The 25,525-nt window shown below is 40.5% G+C and overlaps 1 protein-coding gene across 4 annotated transcripts in view; it reads right to left on the reverse strand.

The window, feature by feature from the left end:
* Positions 1–25,525, reverse strand: part of KIZ (kizuna centrosomal protein) — a 113,144-nt gene that overhangs the window by 45,195 nt on the left and 42,424 nt on the right. The window lies entirely within an intron of this gene.

The following is a 25,525-nucleotide window of genomic DNA, read 5'->3' on the forward strand; positions in this document are numbered from 1 at the left end:
TAACCACCAGTTTACAGGTAATAAAGAGTAAAGAGGAACTGGTTAAACATACCAACCAAATAAAGAATGTAAATTCTCTCAGGTAAATGACCCAATTCCTTCAACAAATCAATAGTATAAAAAAAACAGAGGGAGGGAATGTTACAAAATTAAAAGAGATTTCAGAGACATAGCCAATTGCAATATGTGGACCTTATTTGAACTCTGATTCAAACAAAACAAATGTAAAAAAACATTTTTTGAGATAAGCAAGGCAAACTGACAAGGACTAGGTATTAGATAAACTGAAGAATTTTGTTATGTTAAATAATAATATTTTAAATCCTTATATGTTAGCGGTGTAAGTATTTGTGAGTGAAATGATATGCTGTCTGTTTTAAACTACTCAAGAAAAAAAGGGTTAGAGAAAGAGATAAAACAAGATTAATGAAATGTAGCCAGTTGGTGAATCTGAGTAATGGGTATATGAGACTTCAAATGTTTAAAAATGTCGAAGTAAAAAGTTAAATGTATGCTAGTATCTGCAACTTACTTAGAAATGTATAAAAATAAGAGATTGATGGAAGAATGGATAAACAAATATAAGAGTGCAGCAAAATGTCAGCAGTAGAATCTGGGTGGTATGTATACAAATGATCACTGTATGATTCCTTTTCTTTACGTTTGAAAAATTTCATAATAAAACCTCTGGAAAAAAAAGTAAGCCTAGGTATAATTCAGAACCTTCCTTAATAAATCTTAATTGTTATAACTGGTGCCTGACCTAACCCTATTTTTTTCCAGGACTTTCATAAAGTGAGATGAGTCACTAGAATCCTTTAACGTATTTAAAAGCTTCCAAAGAATGATTCTAAGGCTTCTGATGAGTTTGATGGAAAGACCTTTCAGCAACTTGCCTTTCTTGGTTAATATCATACAGCAATGATGTCATTAAACTACCCAATTCCTTTATCTTGACCTTTGCATCTATATTCGGTTTCTTAACAGACTGCCCTGCATTTCAGGAAAAATGCACTGACCAGTCATCAGCAAATTCTAGCCTGTTCCGCAGGTATATTTCTTATAATAAGTAAGACAACTATGCTTTTGGCTTGAAAGCAAGTTTAATTAGGATGAACTAAATTAGTTAAATAGCTAAGTGAGTCAAATTAGCAGAGAACAGTCCCTCTGGTGGCTAATGCACGTGAATTTCTGCAGAAGCAAAACCAAGGCAAGACTCTGGTTACTAATACGCCACTCAATTGCAACAACCCTTGGGTCCTAGCAAGAAAAACTAGTTAAGGTTTCCTATAATTATTATACTTTTTCCCACAAAAGGGCAAAATCAATTAATTGACTTGCACAAGGTCAAATGAAAAATGAGCTGTTGAAGGAGGTACAGCACCTAGGGTTTGTGACTTCTGAACAACTAACACAACCCCTAAAGCACAAAAGCAAGCTGACTTGCAGATTTATTTCAGGACAGATGAGGCAAGAGGACAAGAGCCATGGCTTCCTTAAATGGAGTTTTGCCCATGGCACTACAAAAACATGCCATATCAGAAAATTTGCAAAGTGGTACAAGGATTTAAAGGAGATTTTTTTGTTTTGTCTACTTTACATTGGAAAATTTATAACATTGATGACACATAGAAAAAACAAAGTTTGATGTCACGTAATTCTTTAATAATGTAATAAAGAAATATACTTTAAATTGTCTATAATTAATTTCACGTACTTGAAAGGCCTTCCAATCACAAAACAATAGCTTGGTCCTCTACATGATAATAGTAAACATCGCATATGAGACTTTTTTTTTTTTTTGAGACAGTGTCTTGCTGTGTCACCCAGGCTGGAGTGCAGTGGCACAATCACAGCTCACTGCAGCCTTGACATCTTGGCCTCAAGTAATCCTCCGGCCTCAGCCTCCTGAGTAGCTGAGACTATAGGTGTGTGTCACCACACCATGCTAATTTTTTTGTATTTTTTGTAGAGACATGGTTTCTCCATGTTGCCCAGGCGTCAAACTCCTGAGCTCAATCCACCTGCCTCAGCCTTCCAAAGTGCTGGAATTAAAGGCATAGGCCTCTTGGCCCATATGAAAGTCTTAATCCTTGATATAATATAAACCATTAATGATGACAAGAGTGATTTGTTCTTTTTTTCTCTCAATATGCTTCATTTTGTGAGCAGAAATTCAGAAATCTTCACATTATCTTCTAGAGCAGGGGTCCCAACTCCTGGGCCACGTACTGGTACTGGTATGTGGTCTGCTAGGAACTGGGCCACAAAGCAGGAGGTGAGTGGCAGGAGGGCAGAGCATCAGCTCTTCCTGAGCTCTGCCTCCTGTCAGATCAGGGGCAGCATTAGATTCTTATAGGAGCATGAACCCTACTGTGAACTGTGCATGCAAGGGAGCTAGGTTGCATGTTCCTTATGAGAATCTAATGCCTAATGATCTGTCACTGTCTTCCACCACCCCCAAATGGGACAGTCTAGTTGCAGGAACACAAGCTCAGGGCTCCCACTAATTCTCCATTATGGTGAATTATATAATTATTTTATTATACATTAAAATGTAATAATAATAGAAATAAAGTGCACCATAAATGTAATGTGCTTGAATCATCCTGAAACCATCCCCCTGCCCACACCCTCATAACCCCGGTCAGTGGAAAAACTGTCTTCCATGAAACCGGTTCCTGCTGTCAAAAAGGCTGGGGACTGCTGATCTAGAGTATGCTACCGCGGGTGGTGTCTCATTCTACAGATCAAGCTTAAAGAGATAAATGTAAGCTGCTGCTATACCACACACTCCTTTAAGGACTTTGTAACCAGTCAAAGCCTTTCCACTCTGCTTGGATTAGAATTCTATGACACTAGGCCAGGTGTGATGGCTCACGCCTGTAATCCCAACACTTTGGGAGGCAGAGGCAGGCAGATCACTTGAGGCCAGCAGATCAAGACCAGACTGGCCAACATGGTGAAACCCCGTCTTCTACCAAAAATACAAAAAATTAGCAGGACGTGCTAATACAAAAACCCAAAATACAAAAAATTAGCATGCACACTTGTAATCCCAGCTACTCAGGAGGCTGAGGCACAAGAATCCCTTGAGCTCAGGAGGAAGAGGTTGCAGTGAGCCAAAATCATGCCATGGCACTCTAGCCTCAGTGATAGAGCAAGATTCTGTCTTAAAAAAAAAAAAAGGAAAAAAGAATTCTATGACACCAGAGCTATTAACCATTAAAGAACAATAATAAATCAATCTCTCCAAACCAGTGTTTTTGCAATGGTTGATCAAACTGGCCAGGTGATGATCACAAAGCAGACAGGTCTATTTCACTTAGACTTGGAGTCCCCAGCAGGGACTTCTGGGTGCTAAAGGGCACAAGGGGAAGCTAGAGTAAGGAGGGCAGCAGGGGAGCCTGGTGAATAAAATCCATTAGAAAGAATCTGTATTTAAAGACCTGACTGCTGTTCTCTCAAAGGTCACAAATACTTGGCACTTTTTCAAGGCTAGAGAGTGAACCAGTGACAATCAGTGTGCATTAAACTCCAGTCACAACGTATGAGGCAATTCTAACTGCAGCAGAATGTAATGCTGACAGCAGAAAACATTCTTGACTTCTTTATCTGGCTCTAAAACATGATTGTGGTAAAGAAACAATTTTGAAGGCTCCAGATATTAATTTAAATATTTGTGGTGGTCATAAAGAAAGATCATTTCTTATGGAAGGCTGATTTACACATAACTGTAGATCAATAGTCATGTAAAACACAACCTTTCATAATGGAAATCAATGCTCTATCATGAATGATGAGAAACTCTAACAATCATAGTCTAGCACGTGCAGACATCATGGCTTATCACCCATAATCACAGTTTGGCAGCCTAGGTTAAGAGAGTCACAAAATGAACCATTTAGTTTAACAACTCAGTTTGCACAGAGAATTATAAATGCATATATCCTTCCCATGCTACACCACAACTGTGGTTTATGCCAAATAGTATATAAACAGATATAAAAGGCAGTGAAAAAGAAACAGGAGATTAAAGAGCCTTCTAACACATAATCACCAAATGACCTAGAGAGCTCAGAAGGACTCCTCCCAAGCCAGCTTCTTCCACGCCAGCTTCTTCCACCACGTTGTAAAGGAGTATTTTAAGACTGTGGTTTTTATTTTGCATGATAAAAATGGAAAGAGGGTTTTCTTGAATTGCCCTTTACTGCCTTAGGTTGAAAAGCTACTGACCGGGAAGGTCATTTCCAGCATTTTCCATAGCGTCAACATTACAAGTACAGATGCAGAAGTTAATGTAAAACGGAGCCACTTAATCTGGTGAAGTTTTCTTGTGACAAGGTCCCTTTAAAGACTATTATCCTGGTTTCTATCCACCCTTTGATAGAATCCAATGTGTACTAGATTTAAGCCGAATCCTCTAAATATCTTCCCTATTTATATCATTAACATAAAACAGCCTAAATGGCACATGACAGGTGAGGAAGACAGCACCATTTGTAGGCTAAGCAGACCCAAAGCCACGTGCTCACTTGGCCAGCCAAACAAGGTCCCTTCAGAGGAGCTTTCACAGACATGCATCTACTGACCACTTCTGAGTAGTAATCTGTTCTCTGCTAGTAAACAGTGCAGATGTATTTTAATAAGAGGATTGCAACTTGGCGATCTTTTTGATTTTGGAGCATTTAGGAACAAGAATGGCCATCCCATCACGACAGCAATGTCAAGCCAGTAAGACTTGACTTGCTTTTCATTGCTGTCACCCCCAGGTAGGAGTCCTGGGAGCTAGTAAGGATGGCTGCTCTGTGAGCTTCAAGGTCTTCTTTCAGAATGTCACTGTGATTACAGAACTTATAAAATAAAACAGGTGCTGCAGGAGTTGCTTATATAAGCACAGATTGCCAGCTTCTAGAATCTATGGTGGTTCTTCATGGTTTACTGCAATATATCTGTAATGTAATCTGAACATTAAAATGCAGCAACTATACTCTCTCTCAACAAAGATATAAAATGGGGCAGTTTGAAAAACTTGTTTGTTTGTATGCGGCAATTTTAAATCCATCAGAGGAAGTAACTTTTAACCCTTTGTTGACTTTACTGATGTTCAAATCCACAGCTGGGCAATCTCATTCCACATTCCACCTGACTGATAGGTATGCTAGATAATCTTAACAGCAGAAAAGGCTAATTTTATATTGTCAATCATAACAAAGTTAGATCCCCACAACTCGTATGAAATTTACTTAAATTGTCACTGCTAAGAAATTGAAAACTTCTGGCTGAAGTATAGGTTACGTCCTCTATTTCTGAATGTAGAAAAATGACTATCAGTTTTTCATTCAGATCCTATTGTAAAATTTTCTTTATTCTTAATAAGAATAGGAAAGTATGGAAAGAGGGATTTATCCTTTATTATCTATATCCAGTCTATTGGGTAAGTGATAAAAGTCTAACAATTTGGTCACTGTTTTAGGTTAGGTCTGTCATTGCATCATAGTAGCCTTCGAACAGATTGGTTAGTTACTATCTTTAAAAAAAATGTCTATTTTGGGGGATGCATGATTCTAAAAAGCTACAAGAGAAGATATTAAAGACAAAACAGTGTTTCTACTTTAAAGGGGCTGTTCACATTTGTAGTTGGGAATATTCAACACATACCCCAAAAAGAAAATGAAAATTAGTTACAAAGCAACTTATAAAGCAATATGTTATTTGCAAAGTACTAATCTGTAAATAGTACTTCAGTTGGTGAAGTTACTGGACCTAGTTGATGGCCATGTGCCTGATGCGATAAGGATGAAGGAGACGTGGTCCATCTATTGCAGGGTGAGTGACAACTGCAGACTCAGGCCTACCCCTACTCTGAAGTGTATCTTTACACTGGGAAGGAAACGGTAACAGGCACACAGGATTCAAGTGCTATTCTTGACTCTTACCCACACTGTTGGTGCTCCAGCTCCTTGCCAAGTCCCAAGCTTCCGTCTAAACTCTAAGCCTGGATTCTTAGTTCTTATAGGTCAGACCTGAGTTGGGTCCTTCACTCCTCCACTCTGCTGCCCCAAAGCTTCCAGACTTCAGGCCTATCTGACTTATTGCACCTATGAATACCGCTTATTGCCTAGGCAAAATTTGGATCCTAATTCCTCCTGGAAGCCTTTATCTTGTTATCACTCAATTCCCAGAATAACACCTGCCCTTCAGAGGCCCCACCAATGATGAGCTGATTTCAGGGCAGTAAAAGAGAACATGTAATCAATGGTGAGAGGTAAAGAGCAGGCCACCAATCAGGAATTATGAAGCAGTAAAGACACAGAGAGATCACTGGAGTCCCAGGGGCTCTAAGGAGGAGGAACCTGAGACAGGCAGGTTTTTAGGGAGAAGGGGAGATGATGTTTGAAACTAAGGAGAGACACAGGCAAAAGTGATGGGAAATGGCAGGGTAAGGAGGTGTGGGGACCAGCAAGGGAGACTAGTTTGGCTGGGTGGGGGTTGCTGCTGGTGACAGGATAGTAATGGAGAATTAAATTCAATATGAAACATTGGAAAGAATAGAGCAATAAGCTTGCAGATTTCTGAGCCATCGCTGGCTCGAAAGCAGTGTTTTTCAGAGGGTTAGCCTGGCAGCCCTGCAAGGATGGAGTTGGTGAGTAGAGACCCGAGGCCCAGAGACAATTCAGGGTACTGATCTTGTGCTATAGATGGCAGAGGAAGAACAGTAAGTAGGTGAGGCAAGGGAGAAAGAAACAGTCCTTCACTGCTCACTAGGATGGCAGAGATAAAATACACCTTCCCATGGAGGGAACCTGCTCCCACTGCAGCATCCGCCAGCACCGGCAACAGAAGGCAGACTGACTTTTAGTGGTCTTATTATTGTTTTCAAATTCTCCCACAGAATGCACCTACTTATTACCTGCATCTGCACTCCTCCAACATCCCCTCACTACCACCATGCCATGGCACATCAGTGCTCAGTAATGCTTGATTGTCCTGTCAGGACAAATGCTAGATAACCTTTGTTCTTTGCTGATCTGATCAATCTAAGTGTCAGACTTACTTAGACTAGCTCATCTCACAGCCCACTAGAAGCTTCCCTGACTACCTTACTCACAGGAATCTTTCTTTCCCCTGAATTCTTTAGCACAAAAGAGACAACATCTTACCTTCTTACCTTGTGCTATTCCATAGTTGAGTCATGCCTGCCGAGTCTTCTCAACAAGAGCAAAAGCCTGGTGAGAATAGCAACTGTATTTCTGAATTTTTATTTTACTTCACATTTCTCACAGCACTCACCACAACACTGAGCATATAACTTAATGATACTACATATCGAATGACAAGCCAAAACTTAAACCCAGATAAAAGAAATTCACATGACACACTTATCTTTACAGTATATATATTTTATAAAAATGAGATGGGGTCTCGCTATGTTGCCCAGGCTGGTCTTAAACTCTTGAGCTCAGGCGATCCTTTCACCTCAGCCTTCCAAAGTGCTGGGATTACAGACATGAGCCACTGCACCTGGCCGACAGTACTTTTTGTAATGTTGTTGTTACACCAGTCCAGGGCTTTCCCCCTTGGTACTAGGTGATCAATCAGCTGGCCACAAGCACTATGCACAGAGCTTATGATCTACTCTAACTCAGAACTTTCTCTGGCTAAAAGATGAGCTGGCTTATGCTGAGGATTTCTAACAGTGCTCTTCCCAGATACCAGACTTTAGTTTATAAAATATTCATCAGTTCTTTTGCTGAAAAGAACTCAACTAAAGAATTCAAACACTGTATGGAGTTAAACAGTAAAGACTATGTGTTATAAAAACCCTGTAACTATTTTAGAACTCAAGACCTCAATTCCTTTTTCTATGTGCATTCCTGCCAAAATCATTCCAGCTAGAAGGGCACTGGCCTGAGGAACTCGTGTCCAGTCTCTGGCACCAACACACTAGCCCTCCCATCACCTTGCTCTCTGTGAGGTCTGACAGGTGAATGACAAGTAACCTTGGGATGCACAAGTGGCACTTTAAAGATGTAGATCTTATCTAACAACAGTTAAAGCATATAATAAATTTTTTAAAATTTGGCCAAATTAAAAATAGTTGTTCTCTAGCTTCATTTTCAGTCACACAGAATTTAGGAGACAACTCCATTCCAGGCTATTGTGAACACAGAAATTAAGGCACAGAGTTTTTTTAAAGTGAGTAAGAGAGTAAAGGTGCTATGCTCAGAACTGCAAACTGAGAATTACTTCTTGGCAAAAATGACCCTGTATGAGGGCTACAGAAAATAAACTTTTCCTTGTAACTCTACCAGGTAACTTTTACACATTCCTGCCATTGTTATCTTTTTGGTGAGTTAACTGTGTTTCAGTTGTGGCACAATAGGCTCGATTTGCGGATTTTATTTTCTCCAAGGAACAGCAATCTCAAAATGGTGTGGTAATCCCTGATCATAAATAGTAACAAGTTTGCCAACATTGGGGCTTAGAAGCGGATATCCCAAAATACAGCACTTTGAAATGCTGGGCTGAAGCAGTGATGCAAGGTCTCTCTGATCTTCCTCACCTTCCTGTCTCTCAATTCTCTGTCTCTCCTAAAGCACAGGATGCAATTGTTCTCCGAAGTTCCCTTATCTGCCTAAAGTCTGGACCTGCTGGAAGAAGAAAACAATCACCTCTGGTCCCTTCTCTGAATTTTCATTCACTTAACTTACACTGCAGGAAGAAAGACTAAGTCTGTCAACACACCTGGACGGGTTTTGTCACAAACCACTGTCTACTCTGCAGGGCCAACAGACTTTGTCCCAGGCCACTGTATGTTCTTCAAGTCCATTCATTTTCCCCTAAAAATCAGTTACTATCCCCCAAATTGCCAGTTTTCAACATCTCCCCTCCTCTATGAAGAAGGGTAAAAAAGTATCCATGCCCCAATGGGTTATTGGGTAATCATTCTCCTGTAATTCCCCTGTGCTGTGCACATAAAAATAAATGTCACAAGTCTTTTCTCCTATTAATCTGCCTTGCATCAGCTGATTTTTCAGGGAAGCCTATGTGTTCCCTAAGTGATGAACACGTGATTCAGGAATACCCTGTATTCAGAAAGGTGGGAAGAGGCAAGGCAGCCAACCTTTGTTATTCAATTCCGATTGTTTTCCAGTGATGCAAAAAAACTGGCTAGGAAACTCAACTTCCATCTTATGGGATTAGCCCTACCTTCCATCCTGGTCCTGTTCCTTGAAGCCCTGGTTTCCTTTCTTTCAATCCCAGTGTACTCCCTGCCAGCAGGAGCTGGAGTTGGACATTTCCCAACAAAGAGGGTTTGTGAGTGGAATAAACTAAAACATTCTCCCTAAGGGAGCTCTGAGCTGCTTTAATGCCTTCTCTCACTAAACTCCTTTTACTGGTAGAAGTCTGTGGCTGCTTTTTTTTTTCTTTTAAACAACCCCCATCTCCTCCCCACAAAAAAACAAAACAAATTTGTTGTTTAACCTCATATACTAAAATTCTTTTCAGGTACAAATCAACGAAGATAAGTTCCCTCTTGGATGCTTCCTCGCCCTCTGTTCTCTTTTAGCGTGTGAACAAAGCAAAATGAACAGGCTTCCTTATTTCGTATTTTAATTTTTAAACCATGATGATTTCTTTAGCCTCTGTGAGGATCAACAAACATCCAGTCACTGCCTCAAAATTTTCCAAAGTTAAAATATAAAAAATTATTTAGTTGTGGTTGCTTTCTTGGAATGCCAAAGCCTTTGCCGTGGCTCACCTCTCCAGGAATGCCTGGCCACCATGCTTTCCCCATAGGCTCAAAACAACCTTTCCTGGGGAGTACCCCAAAAACCCTTCCACCCAATGCATTCAATTTCTTTAATGTTTCTTAAAAGGGCAATATTCATTTATAAACAGTTGTATCTACTTTCCTTCTGCCTGGCATATCTATTACATGGAAAACTTGCAGGCTGCAAAGTCTGTTTAAATTATGTTTACCATCCTGACCACTCTCAGCAACCACAACAATTCTCCTTACTCCACATGCAATATCACTAAATTTGGTGGCTGACACCATGCCTGAGATGGATACTTAATAACTGTTTAATAAATGAACAAATGCTTTATGAGGGAAAAATAGTAGAATTGGTGATAAGGTGGTCATTAAAATGCCCCAAGCTTTGTTTTCATTCCAACCAAGCATTCCAAACTCCCATCAATTTTCATCCATTTAATGCAGTTTAAGTTTAATACCATCTCTTCCTGCCAAGTTCCTGACCTGCTAATTTCCCTCCCTGTCCACCCTCCCCCCTACCACCACTCCGTCTTACAATTAGAACTCACTCAGGCCTAGGCTGGGCATCTGAAATTGATGTGCAGTTCCAGCTTTACACTATGAAAAGACAAATTCATCTATTGTTTATTGACAGGGCAATTCTAAACATAAACAGGCTTTGATCTTTAAAAATACATGGTCTAGATAGAAAAACATTACTTTTAAAACTATGATGTTCTGGTTTTGGTTTTTGCATATAATTCCCAAGGAAATTTGTTGCTTACAATCAAGAGCATTTAGAATCCTCCTAACACATGGACACAGAGAGGGTAGCATCACACACTGAGGTCTGTGGAGGGGAACCAGGGGAGGGACACGGGGGGTAGGGAGTTGGGGAGGGATAACATGGGGAGAAATGCCAGATATAGGTGATGGGGAGAAAGGCAGCAAACCATATTGCCATGTATGTACCTATGCAACAATCCTGCATGCTCTTCACATGTACACCAAAACCTAAAACGCAATTATATATATATATATATATATATATATATATATATATATATATACACACACACACACACATATATATATATAAAGAATCCTCCTAAGACCCATGAAAATTTTTACTTGAAACAGATGTAGAATAATGCATCCAGGTACTAAACACTCAAAGACCACAACTGCTACAAAATATTATTAATGAACCAAAGCAGACTATTGCCTGCCAGTTGGAACCTGAGAGGCTAATTCAATATTTGTGACATACAGGTTATCCCGAAGCAATTTAGCACCCTCATCAATAAGAGAAATCTCTAGTGACTCTCCCATCCACAGGTACATAAATCCAACTGGGAACCAGAGAGGTCTGTAGAAGCTCTACCTCCATAAGGATGCAAATTAAGATTTAAACAGTGTAACAATTGGCTAGCGATAATCCTTTTACAGAGGTGTAAATGGCTATTGAGAACTGAACTCCGGGCTGCTAGCTTTTGTCAAGTAGCATTACAGGCAAATTTCACCCAAGAGCAATACCCAGCCGTCAACTCTGAGGACTACTGATAAAAAAAAGTTTAATAAAGCCAGTGTAATTTGCTTGTTTTGATACCACATTTCTTGGCCATAAATCTAAGCATGTAACTAGAAACCACATCAAGAATTAGTGTCCTGGGAAAATAAACTGGAAGCGACTATCTCAAGGCTGACACCCGATGGCTGGAACAGCTGTATGTGAAGCCACAGAGAAGTTTGTATACAGGGTTTTGTTTGCCACACAAAACAGTTGTAGAAAGGACAAACACATACATAGTTAAACGGTATTTTTCTTTTAAAGGTCTGTCTTACAAAACCTGTGTTTTGGTGGCTACCTCAGTCTCCATTGTGCAGCCCCCTGGGTGGTCCCTTCCAGGGGGCCACTTGAAGGGAACACAATGCCAAAAAAGAGGGAAGGAGGAGACAGCGACACAAAGGCCAGCAGAGCAAGGCGACCACGGCAAGCTGTGGACCAGGGGTCAGCAAACAACGCTCCTTCCCTTTACCCAGGAAACAAGGGCTCCTTCTCTTTACCTGGAAACAGTGTGATGAAGCTGACAGCTTGAATGATGGGCTACATTTGGTAGGGTGCCGTCTGTCTGCACTAATGTCCTCTTCATTGTAGCACAGGCTGCACAAGCAAAACCCTTGCCTTTTCCCCACTTTGGCCTCTGAACAGACCTCATCATTCTGCTCCATTTTAATTTTCAGAACTAACCCCCTCCTATGTGACTTTTTTATAAGTTTCTTAATTGGAGAGCCGGAAGGCCTGGGAGGATTTATAATACATATTTCCCTCCACCTTAAAGAGAGAACCCACCACATGTTTTTCCCTACATCCTTAAATTGCCTGAACCCATCACCTATTTTAAATAGCCAAGAATCACTTGTAATGGTGGCAGACATCCTTTATGAAATGAGTAACATTCCCTCTTTGATAACTCTATGGATCCCAAACTTAACCCTTTCACAGAACAGGGGTTCTGTTTTTTTCAGGTTGAAAAAAATCCTGAGCCCACTGGTACCATCTGAGGCTCGGGCAAAGCCAGCCTGAAGACTGTCTTCCACTGGACTGCATTGACATGTGCAATGAAAGAGTCCTAGTGCATAAAAAGAGAAAATACACTTTAAAAAGAGGTGAAAAGGACCAAAAATAAATCCTGTAATTTACTGTTTCTGTATCAGTTTTATTTTCATTGTAAGCATGCCAACTCTTTGATTATAAAATACAAAATGTTTTGCACGGCCTGAAGAGTATTTAGCACATATGTAAAAAGAAACGGTCATTAAAACATCCCCATTATGGGAAGATTTCCAAGGCCATCTATGAAAGCCGTGAAGCTAGCCCCACAGCCAAAGGTGCCCTTGCCTCTGCAGGGCAAGCACCACAGAGCTGCGGTACATGCTTTTTAAGCTTTGGAATTCAAATTTATTTTTAAGTGCTCTACCAAGATATGATTCACTGATCATACAATTCACTAATTCACTAACACTTTAATAGTTTTTATTAGTATCCTCAGAGTTGTGCAGCCATCACACAAATGAATTTTAGAACATTTCTGAAAGATGATTTTAATTTTTTTTCTGATTATAAAAACAATATCTATTCATCCCAGACAACTTGCCTGTGGCATTCCCATTTTAACCCACCAGACACAGGTCAAACACCTTGCTGGGGTAGAGTTCTGTCTCTAGACTCAGTCCCTTTGGCTGTTTCCTACATCCACTAACCTTCCTTTGGACCAAATTTAGCAATGCTGTGGTTGCCTACTCAATGTCCACCTCCCTTCTTCCTTTTTGTGGAATCCCATTTTGTTCAGTAATCAACTTCTCTCTTGTATAACTCATGGGGGAATACCCCTTGCCTGATTCAGAAGTAGACTGTGATTAGTCAGTAGACTAATAAGACGAATCACTAATAAGGTGTGACCAAATCCAGCCAGGGGTGACCAAATCCAGTCACAGCGTGATGTTGTATAGCTCTTAAGCATATACTGAAAGAGAAGACAGAGAGAGGGAAAAGGAGGAGAAAAGAAGCCTAAAATATTTATTGTTACTATTATTATTTTGGAGACTCTCTCGCTCTGTTGCCCAGGCTGGAGTGCAGTGGCACAGTCTCAGCTCACTGCAACCTCCATCTCCCAGGGTCAACTGATTCTCATGCCTCAGCCTCCTGAGTAGCTGGAATTACAGGTGCGCACAAACACACCCAGCTAATTATTGGTATTTTTAGTAGAGACGGGGTTTTGCCGTGTTGCCCAGGTTGGTCTCGAACTCCTGAGGTCAGGCAATCCACCCATCTTGGCTACCCAAAGTGCTAAGATTACAGGTGTGGGCCACCACGTCCAGCCTTACTATTTGGTCTTTTACAGAAAAGGCTTCCTTAGTCTAGGCCAAATACAGTAACTCTTGCCAGTAATTAACTTAGGAATGGGTCTCTGAACAAATTTTGGTCAACGAGATGCAAGGGGAAGTCTACTGAATGCTTTCCTTGCTTCTAACAGAGACCCAAGAAGAGAGTCTCTTCCTGTCTTTGGAAGCTATTAGGCTGTAGGGTTTAGATGGGGTCCTTGGTACTTACCCACCTTCTCACTCCTCACTGTGTCCTCAGATGGTAGGAGAGAGAGAGCGTGCTCTTGTGTCTCTTCTTATAAGAGCATTTAATTCTATCATGACAGCCCTACCATCCTGACCTCATCTAACCCAAATTACCTCCCAAAGGTCCCTTCTCCAAATATCATCACACTGAGGGTTACAGCTTTAACATAATGAATTTTAGAGGGACACAAACATTCAGTCCATAATAGCACTGCTGCTGTCACTTTGCTCCTGGCCATAGCAAGAGGTCAACACTGAGGATGTCAGAGCAGGGAAATGGAAAGGATCTGGGTCTTTGACAACAAAAGTGAAGGGCAGTACCAAGCAACTCCATGGCCTGTTCTACTTCTGGACTTCCAGAAATGAGGCATAACAAATGTATTTCTTGTTTAAGCACATGTGTTTGAGACAGTGTTCCTGTTATTGGCAGCCAACATCATCCTGATATATCAAGATAACTAATAGCTGCATGTTCAACATTGCCAAAAAACTAAGTTTTAAAAAAGAACTCTGAAGCCAGGTGCAGTGGCTCACACCTGTAATCCCAGCACTTTGGGAGGCCGAGGTGGGTGGATCACTTGAGACCAGAAGTTCAAGACCAGCCTGGGCAACATGGTAAAGCCACATCTCTACTAAAAATACAAACATTACCCAGGTGTGGTGGCACATGCCTGTGATCCCAGCTACAAGGGAAGCTGAGGCATGAGAATCACTTGAACCTGGGAGGCAGAGGCTGTAGTGAGCTAAAATCACGCCACTGCATTCTGGCACAGGTAACAGAGTGAGACTCTGTCTCAAAAGGAAAAAAAAAAAAGAACTCTGATAGATAGCTTTTCAGTAATTCAAATGTATGTTTCACTGAAAAGAATTTAAGGAGGTATTTTAAAATGACAAATGAGTGTCCTGCCCTTAACATGTCTCCTCTTTGCCCTTTTAAAAAATCTGAGTTAACAACAGAACCCTTGCCTTTGGTGTGGCTAAGGCAGCAAGAGGCAAGACGAGGTGGCTGCTCTTGTGTGGGGACTGGAGAGATGAGGAAAAGACACTCTGCAGACCCTGACTGCATCCCCTGGGCCTGCAGTGCTGCTATTTGCTGGCATGTGAGCCACTCCTTCAGTTGGAATAACAACAGTTCCCAGGTATGGGCATGCTGGCTTATCTCCAGGCCTCTGCTCAGATGCCATGATATACAGAAAACTCTAAAGATCACATACACACACACATGCTGCACACTGTTAGAACTAATAAATGAATTCAGTAAAGTTGTAGGATACAAAATCAACATACAAAAATCAGTTGTGTTTCTATACACCAACAACAAACTGTCTGAATATGAAATTCGAAAAATAACCCCATTTACAATAACACCAATAAGGATAAAATATAAAATACTTAGGAGTAAACTTAAGGAGGTAAAGGACTTCCATGCTAAAAACTACAAAACACTGATGATAGAAATTAAAGAAGACACAAGCAAATAGAAAAAAAATCCATGTTCATGGATTAGAAGATTTAATATTGTTAAAATGTCCATAGTATAAAGCAACCTTCAGATTCTATGAAATCTCCATCAAAATCTCAATTGAATTTTTTTTTTCAGAAATAGAAAACCAAGACTAAAATTCAAATGGAATCACAAAAGACCATGAATAGTCAGGACAATCTTGAGAAAGAAGAAAAAGTTAGAAGCATCACACTCCTGATTTCAAAACATATTACAAAGCTACAGTAATCAAACAGTATATGTTAGCATAAAGAGAGACATATAGATCAATGGAACATTCAGAATAGAGAGCCCATAAATCAATCCATGCAAATGCAGTCAACTGATCATCGACAAGGGTGTCAAGCATCTATGATGAGGAAAGGACAGTCTTTTAACATATGGTGTTGGAAGAAACTGGAAATCCATATGCAAAAGAATAAAATTGGACTCTTATACCACACAAAAAAATCAACTCAAGATGAATTAAGGATTTAAATGTGAGACCTGACGCTTTAAAACTCCTAGAAAAAGACATAGGGAAAAAGCTTCTTAACACTGGCAAAGATTTCATCGATACAACACCAAAAGCACAGGCAAAAAAGCAAAAATGTCTAGACAAGTGGGACTACATCAAACTAAAAAGTTTCTGCATAGCAAAGGAAACTATTAACAGACTAAAATATGGGCTAAAGACTTAAATTAACATTTCTCCAATGTCTCCCTAAAACATACAGATGGCCAACAGGTATATGAAAAGATGCTCATCACTAATCATCAGGGAAATGCAAATCAAAACCACAGAAAAATATCAGTTCATATCTGTTAGGATGGCTATTATCAAAAAGAACAAAAGATAACAAGTGTTAGCAAATATGTGGAGAAAACTGGAACTCCAGTACACTGTTGGTGGGAATGTAAAATCATACAGATGCTATAGAAAACAGTATGGAGATTCCTCAAAAAATTAAAAGTAGAATTACCATTTGATCCAACAATCTCAATTTTGGGTATTTATCCAAAAGAATTGAAATCAGGATCTCAAAGAGGTATCCTTAAAGAGGAACACTTAAATATTCATCATAGCACTATTCAAATACTGAAGATTTAGAAACAATCAAAATGTTCATCAATGGATGAATGGACAAAGAACACATACATACAATGAAATACTATTCTGCCTTAAAAAGAAAGGAAATTTTGAGACATGTCCTACCATGGATGAATTCTGAAGACATCATGATAAGTGAAATGAGCTACGTATCATTTCTCTACCAAGTCCAATCTACTGATAAGCCCATCAAAGGCATTCTTCATTTCTGTTAGTTTTTTAATTCTAGCATTACTTTATTCTTTATTATAATTTCCATCTTTCTGTTTATATTATCCATCCTTTCCTACACATTGTCCTTTTTCCTTTAGAGCTCTAGCTCCCTAGCATATTAATCAGTTATTTTAAATTCCTAGTCTGACAAATCCAACATCTGCCATATCTGAGTCTAGTTCTGATGTTTGCTCTGTCTATTCAAACCGTATTTTTTTTTTTTTTTTTTTTTTCCTTTTAGCGTGCCTTGTAATTTTTTGTTGAAAGCCAGGCATGACATACTAGGTAAACAGTCCTTTAGGGTGACTATGTAAACAGGCCTTCAGGGTGAGGTTTTATGTCCATCTGGCTAGAAGTTAGGCTGTGTTTATTGTTTGTTGTAGCTACAAATGTAGGTATCGGAGGCTAACATTTCCGTGGGTGTCCTTATTTTTGTCTTCTTCCCTTGTCTTCAGGTTTCCCTGAAGACTTATTTATTTATGTTTTTTTTTTTGAGACGGAGGTTCGCTCTTGATACCCAGGCTGGAGTGCAATGGCGCGATCTCGGCTCACCGCAACCTCCGCCTCCCGGGTTCAGGCAATTCTCCTGCCTCAGCCTCCTGAGTAGCTGGGATTACAGGCACACGCCACCGTGCCCAGCTAATTTTTTGTATTAGTAGAGACGGGGTTTCATCTTGTTGACCAGGATGGTCTCGATCTCTTGACCTCGTGATCCACCCGCCTCGGCCTCCCAAAGTGCTGGGATTACATTATTTATGTTTTTGAGAAAAGTCCCACTCTGTCACCCAGGAGAGGGTGCAGTGGTGCGATCTCGGCTCACTGCAACCTCTGCCTCCTGGGTTCAAGTAATTCTTGTGCCTCAGCCTCTCAAGTAGCTGGAATTACAGGCATCCGCCACCATGGCCAGCTAATTTTTGTATTTTCAGTAGAGACAGGGTTTTGTTCTGTGGGCCAGGCTGGTCTCGAATTCCTGATCTCAGGTGATCCACTCGTTTTAGTCTCCCAAAGTGCTGAGATTATAGGCATGAGCCACTGTGCCCGGCCTACTTTCTTTTTCCGACAGGGTCTTACTCTGTTGCCCAGGCTGGAGTACAGTGGCATGATCTCGGCTCACTGCAACCTCTGCCTCCTGGGTTCAAGCGATCCTCCTACTTCAACCTCCTGAGTAGCTGGGACTACAGAAGGACCACCATGACCAGCTAATTTTTGTATTTTTTGGTAGAGACTGGGTTTCACCACATTGGCCAGGCTGGTCTCAAACTCCTGACTGCAAGTGATATGCCTGCCTTGGCCTCCCAAAGTTTTGGGATTACAGGCATGAGCAAGCCACCATGCCTGGCCTCCTAGAGACTTCTTAACTAAGGTCTGAGACATGTGGCTCATTCAGTTGTATAATAGTTTTCTGCTACTATACAGGATCCCTATTGATGTGGTGGCAAAGTATGGGGGAGGGGAAGCCTTTATGGTCCGTGGATTAAGTCTCAGTCTTCTAGTGACCTGTGCCCTGACCTGAGCTGTGACCTTTAACAGTGCTTCTCAGTTCCTATCTAACCCCTGCCTTTGCTCCTTGTCACTCATGTTCTTCTGACTGAGGCTAGAAGCCTATATGGTGAGATGGCTGGCAAAGGATGGGGAACTGGGTTCATTCAAGTTGGCCAATGGAGACTAATTTTAACATTTCCTATACAGATATCAAGTAACAATGACTGTGATTATGATTATTGCCCATTTTGCTGAGGATCATGTCTCAGGACTATTCCCTTCTTAGAACCCTGGTTTGGACTTTTAAAAATTTAAACCAAAATAAGGATAATGAAAGTCTTAGATTTTTCAGATCAAACTAGATGAGCTAACGGGAAAAGCACAGGCAAGATAAGAATGAAGTGACAGGTAGAAAACAAAGGGAATACTCTGATGGCCACACCTACTGGCACTGGGTTATTTTTCCAGAAGTATAATGCATAGCCTTACTTTGGGAACAAAGGCCAGAATCTGTGTGGTGGCAAGAAAAGGCTCAGGGGCCACCTGTGTTGAGTGAGGGGCAAAGGTCATGTTCAAGAAAAACAAGCAACTGTGCTGATGAAAACAGACAGCTGAGAACAGACATTTGAAGGCATCAGCACATCTGCAGGAAAGCTGAATTTCTAAATATGCTTCCAGCTCCTTATAAAGTGAATTTAGGGTCAATTCTAAAAGAACATAGTACAAACCTATTATTCCAGGCACATGACTTTCAGCAACAAATTTTTCTCAGATGCAATAACTTCTTTCCTACATTTAACTTTGAAGAGGGGCTAAATTAAAATCACTGGATGGGATTCAATCTATGTGATCACATTTTTATGACCTTGAGAAACCAAGGCTTTCATGTGACTTAGTTTAAAAGACAGCATTACATTCTGTTTTCAGTCACACTCCAGGGGGAGAGAGAACAAAGCAACTTTGCAAGTACTTTGTTCAAGCTTGAATAAAGGCACATAGCACTTCATCGGCCTATTTGAGGCTGGAAAGCACAAAAATCAATATGGACGGAGCAAAAGGTCAAATTGCCACTGTTTAATTTCTTTTCTTTTTTCTTTTTCTAATTAAAGAATCTAATTTGCTTCTTGAGCTTCCTATTTAACCTTATAAAATATTATCCTTGATGATACTACTACTATCTAGGTAGTAAAGATTTACTGGGAGACAGCATAGGGTACCAGTTAAGAACACGAACTCTGGACACAGAGGGCCAGTTTGGCACACACACAGCTGTTTTATGACTTTCCATATATTACATTACTCCCTGTGCCTCAGTTTCTTCATCTGTAAAATGATAATAGGATTAAATTATTATAAATAAAGGTGTTAAAACAGTGCCTGGCATGGAGTCAGTAATATTGAAGGGTATATCACCATTATGGTTGTGATTTAGGTGGTAGAAAACAGAAAATAAGAGCATGCATTCTGGCATCAGACTGTTAGTTTAGACCCTAGCTGCACCTCTGTGACGTGGGCAAGTTATTTAAGCTTTCCAAACCTCATCTGAAACATTCTACTTGGCACCTGCAACACAAGACCCCCTCTTGGTTCTCCTCATTCTTCCCTGCAGCATCTTCTCAAGACTCCTTTCCTGATTCCTTCTGATCTTCCCGACCCTGAACGCGGAGTCATGCCCTGGGCCGCTTTCCTATTTATATTCACTCTCTAGTGTTGTTCTTAGGGCCCATGGCTTTAAAATGCATTTATACCCTGATGATTTACAAATTTATTTCTCTAGCCCTGACCTCTCTCTGAATTCCAGGTTCATGAAATCCATCTGCCTACTCAGCACCTCCCTGTGAATGTCAAAAAGTCATCTCAAATGTAACATAGCCAGAACTTCTTTCTTTTCTTTCCCTCAAGTCTGTGCCTCCTACATGTTCCTTATCTCAATAAATAACTCAATGGTTACTCTCCTAGTCACTCTGCCCCCAAACCTTGGAGTCATCCTTCTGCTCCCTTTTTCATAACCCACACCCAATCCATAAAGAATCCAGCTGGTTCTTTTATATAAAATATATCCAGAATCTGACCACTTCTCACCACCCCACTGCTGCCACCATTGTCCAAAGCAACAGCACCTCTCTACAGGATCTCTGCAATATTCTCCAAAGAACACTCCCTGCTCCCACCCTCTCCCCCAGTTTATTTTCCATAAGTGGCCAGAGTGATTATTCATTCCACTTGAGGTTCAATCCGAAGTCCTTCCTTCAGCCTACTGACCGTTCACGATGTGGCACACTGATACTCTCTGACTCCAGCCTCTCCCTTCTCCCCATCACCTGTCCAAATTCAGGTGCACCAGCCACTTTACTGTTCTAGGAAACAGTATGCTCCCACTGCATGGCCTCTGTACTGTGGTTCCCTGTGCATAGTCTGCTGTTTCTCAAGACATATCCCATCCCGCTCTCCTCTCTCCCCCAGAGAAGAGAGGAAGCACGAACTGAGAAACAAACACATAGGCTGAGCACAGTGGCTCACGCCTGTAATCCCCGCACTTTGGGAGGCCAAGGCGGGTGGATCACGAGGTCAGGATTCGAGACCAGTCTGTGTGACAGAGTGAAACCCCACCTCTACTAAAAATACAAAAAATTAGCTGGGTGTGGTGGTGTGTGCCTGTAATCCAAGCTACTCAGAAGGCTGAGGCAGGAAAATTGCTTGAACCTGGGAGGCAGAGGTTGCCGTGAGCTGAGATCGCACCAGAATAGATCAGGTTAAGTGGATAGAGAAGGCATGGGCACAACTGAATGTGGCTTACCAACTCTCTCACTTCAGGTCCTACTCAACTACCATCTTAACACAGAGACCTTTCTCCACCATCTTACATCCTGTATTAAAATGCACCCATGCCTTCTCTATCTACTTAACCTGCTTATTCTTCATCATAATACTTTTTTTTTTTGAGATAGGGTCTCACTTTGTCACTCAGGCTGGAGTGCAGTGGCACGATCTTGGCTCATTGCAATCTGAACCTCCTGGGTTTAAGTGATCCTCCTGCCTTGGCCTCCCCAAATAGCTCAAGCATGCACCACCACACCTGGCTAATTCTTTTGCATCTTTTGTAGAGATGAGGTTTCACCATGTTGCCCGGGTTAGTCTCGAACTCCTGAGTGCAAGCAATCCATCCTCCTCAGCTTCTTAAAATGCTAGGATAATACATTAGTCACCGCGCCTGGCCCTTTGTCATAATACTTTTCACACAGATTGTTTACTGGTTTATAATTCCTTCCTCTCCTCCACATGCATGATCATAAACACCATAAGAGCAAGAACAATGCCCAGCACAGAGCAGGCGCTCCATATTTAATGTTAAAAGAATGTAGCCCTTTTCACATTTTCTATAGACTCATAACAAACTACCTCAAAACTTAGTAGCTTAAAACAACAACCAAGTCACTATATCTCATGCTTTTGTGGATTAGGAAAGCAGGCAGGGAGTGGCTGGGTGATTCTTCTGTTTCACATATTATTTTTTTTTTTTTTTTTTTTTAATATTTCAAGAGGTTTATTCTGAGCCAAATCTGTTTCACATATTATTAAGAATATTTAGCCTGTAGATGGACTTGTCTGGAGAGTCCAAGAAGGCTTTACCAACATGCCTGGCACCTTGGTGATGACTGGAAGGATAAGGCTCAGAAAGGACTATGGACTGGGGCACCTACACATAATTTCACAGCAGCCCTAGAATGATCAGACTTCCAATATGGCGGCTCGTGGTTCCCACAGTGAGAGTTCCAGCGAATAGCGTAGAAATTGCAAGGCCTTTAAAATATAACTCAACCTCAAAAGTCATATCAACAGGCATGGTGGGGTGGCTCACACTTGTAATCCCAGCACTTTGGGAGGCCAAGGCAGGTGGATCACCTGAGGTCAGGAGTTCGAGACAAGACTGGCCAACATGGTGAAACCCCATCTCTAGTAAAAATACAAAATTAGCCGGGCATGGTAGTATGCACCTGTAATCCCAGCTACTCAGGAGGCTGAGGCAGAAGAATTGCTTGAACCCAGGAGGCAGAAGTTGCAGTGAGCCGAGATCGCACTACCGCACTCCAGCCTGGGCAACAGAGCAAGACTCTGTTTCAAAAAAAAACAACAACAACCAAAAAGAAGTCATATAGCAACAATTTTACCATGTTCCATTCTGTTGAAACAGTCATAAGCCCACCCAGATTCAAAGGAAGTGGACGGAGACCCATCTTTTGACAAGAGGATACTGAAGAATTCACATTCTATTTTAAACTGCTATAACCTCACAACTTACAGACGAGAGCTTTTGGCACAGCAGGTGTCCAGGAAATTTTGGTTGAACCAAAAAGAAATTATAGAATGGTATTTTCAATTATGGTACTCTAATTGGAAGGGAGAGTACTTTGATTATTTAGTATAAGGGCTTAGAAAGAATAATTAATTTACATGGTCTATAAACTTTGAAAACAAAAGTAAACATCAAACTCAATACAGAATGCCTGTGGTGGGCACCAGCAGACTAGACATAGTTAAGATAAGAATCAGTGAGTTTGAAGATACATCAATACAAACCTCCCAAACCGAAGTGGAAAGAAAAAAATTTAAAACTGGAACAGGATATCCAAGAACTGTGAGACAACTTCAAAGGGTGTAAATATATGCAATGGGAATACCAGAAGGGGAAGAAAGAAAAAGGTGTAGAAGAAATATTTGAAGTAATAATGGCTGAGAAATTCCCAAAATCAATGACAAATCCCAAATTATAGATCCAGGGAGCTCAGAGAACACCAAGCAGGATAAATTCCAAAAAATCAATAACTAGGAATATAATTAACATCCTTAATGTGTATGTGCCTAATAAAGGAGCATCAAAATACTTAGGCAAAAATTAGCAGAGCTGTAAGGAGAAATAGGTAAATCAGTCACTACTACAGTTGGAGATTTGCACACACTTCTATCAGTAACTGACAGATCCAGCAGGCAGGTGGACGGTAAGGATATGGTTGAACTGAATAGTACCATTAATCAACTAGACCTAATTGATATTTATAGGCTATTTCATCCAATAACAGCAAAATACACATTCTTCTTAAACCCACCTGGAACATCCACCAAGACAGGACACATTTTGGGCTATAAAACACACCCCAACAAATTTAAAAGAGTAGTCACAGGAAGTATGCTTTCAGACCAAACAAAATACCATAGACTGGGTGGCTTAACAATCAAATTGTATCTCATAGTCCTCGAGGCTGGCAGTCCAAAGTCAAGGTGCCGGCCAGCTCAGTTCCTGCCGAGGCCTGCAGATGGCAGCCTTCTTGCTGTACTCTCACATGATGGAAAAAAGAGATCTGGTGTCTCTTTCTCTTCTTTTTTTTTTTGAGACGGAGTTTCGCTCTTGTTACCCAGGCTGGAGTGCAATGGCGTGATCTCAGCTCGCCGCAGCCTCCACCTCCTGGGTTCAGGCAATTCTCCTGCCTCAGCCTCCTGAGTAGCTGGGATTACAGGCATGCGCCACTATGCCCAGTTAATTTTTTGTATTTTTAGTAGAGACGGGGTTTCACCATGTTGACCAGGATGGTCTCGATCTCTTGACCTCGTGATCCACCCGCCTTGGCCTCCCAAAGTGCTGGGATTATAGGCGTAAGCCACCGCACCCGGCCTCTTTCTCTTCTTACAAGAGAACGAGCACCTTCTTATATGGGATCTCACCTGTGTGACCTCATTTAACTTTTATTACCTGAATTTGGGGGGTTGGAGAGAGACACAAACATTCAGTCCGTAACACCAAAGTAGCTAAGAAAAAAGACGAGAAATATCAGAAGATACAAATACCAGCAACGATCATCGTTACTAATCCCAAGGATAGTAAAAGGATAATAAAGGAATACTATGAGCAACTCTATGCCCAAATTTTGATAACTTAGATAAAATGGACCAATTCCTTGAAGGACACAATCTACCAAAACTCACACACAGAAACAGATAATCTGAATAGGCCTATATCTATTAGAGAAATTTAATCAATATTTAACCTTCCAAAACCAGACCTAGATGAATTCAGTGGTGAATGCTATCAAACATTTAAGAAAGAAATTATACCAATTCTTTATACCCTCTTCCAGAACAATAGGAGCAGAGGGAATACTTCCTAACTCATTCCATAAAGTGAGCATTATTCTGACACCAAAACCAGATAAAAATATTACAACAAAGGAAAACAATTGAACAATCCCTCATAGAGGCAAAAATCCGTAACAAAACATTAGCAAATTGAATCTAACAACATATAAGAAAATTATATACTGTGACCAAGTGGGATTTATCCCAGGTATACAAGGCTGATTCCACATATGAAATCAGTAAGTATAATCCATCATATCAACAAGCTAAAGAAGAAAAACCATATGTTCATATCATTAAATGCAGAAAAAGCACCTGACAAAAGCCAACATCCATTCATGATAAAACTCTCAGCAAACTAGAAATAGAGGGGAAGAGGGGAACTTCCTCAACTTGATAAAGAAAATCTACAAAAAGGCTACATATAGCTAACGTCATATTTAATGGTGAGGAACAAGATGCTTTCCCTATAAAATCAAGAACAAGGCAAGGATGTCCCCTCTGATTACACCTAGTCAATGCAATTAGTCCTAGCTAAGGCAATAAGACAAGAAAAGGAAATAAAAAAACATACAGATTGGGAAGGAATAAACTCTTGTTTGCTGATAAAATGTTTTTAAATACAGAAAATACCAAACTGACCAAAAATCTCTTGGTGCCAATAAGCAATTACAGCAAAGTTGCAGTATATAAGGTCAATTGCTTTCACATATGCCAGCAATAAACAACTGGAATTTAAAATCAGAAGCACAGTATCTTTTATTTACTACATTAGCACCAAAAAACCTTAAGGATAAATCAACAATATATGTGCAAGAGCCACATCAACAAAATGACAGAACTCTGATGAAAGAAGTCAAAAAAGATATAAATAAGTGGAGAGATGTTCCATATTCACGCACAACAAGGTTCAATATTGTTAAGATGTCAATTCTTTCCTAACTTGATTTCTGGACTCAATACAATCCAAATCAAAATTTCAATAACTGTTTTGATATAAAAAAAAAAAACTAGTTCTACAGTTTATATGTAAAGGCAAACGACCCAGAGGAGACAACACTGTACTGAATTAAAGTCAGAGGACTGGCAATATATATGACATCCAGGCTTACAGTAAAGTTGCAATAATCAGGAGGGTGTGGTACTAGTGAAAGAATAGACAAACAGGCCAATGGAACAGGATGGTGAGCTCCAAAATAGATGTACACAAATA

The sequence above is a fragment of the Aotus nancymaae genome, unplaced genomic scaffold (genome assembly GCF_030222135.1).
Source record: "Aotus nancymaae isolate 86718 unplaced genomic scaffold, 86718_ANA_hifiasm-v0.15.2.pri h1tg000001l, whole genome shotgun sequence".
Lineage (NCBI taxonomy): Eukaryota > Metazoa > Chordata > Mammalia > Primates > Aotidae > Aotus > Aotus nancymaae.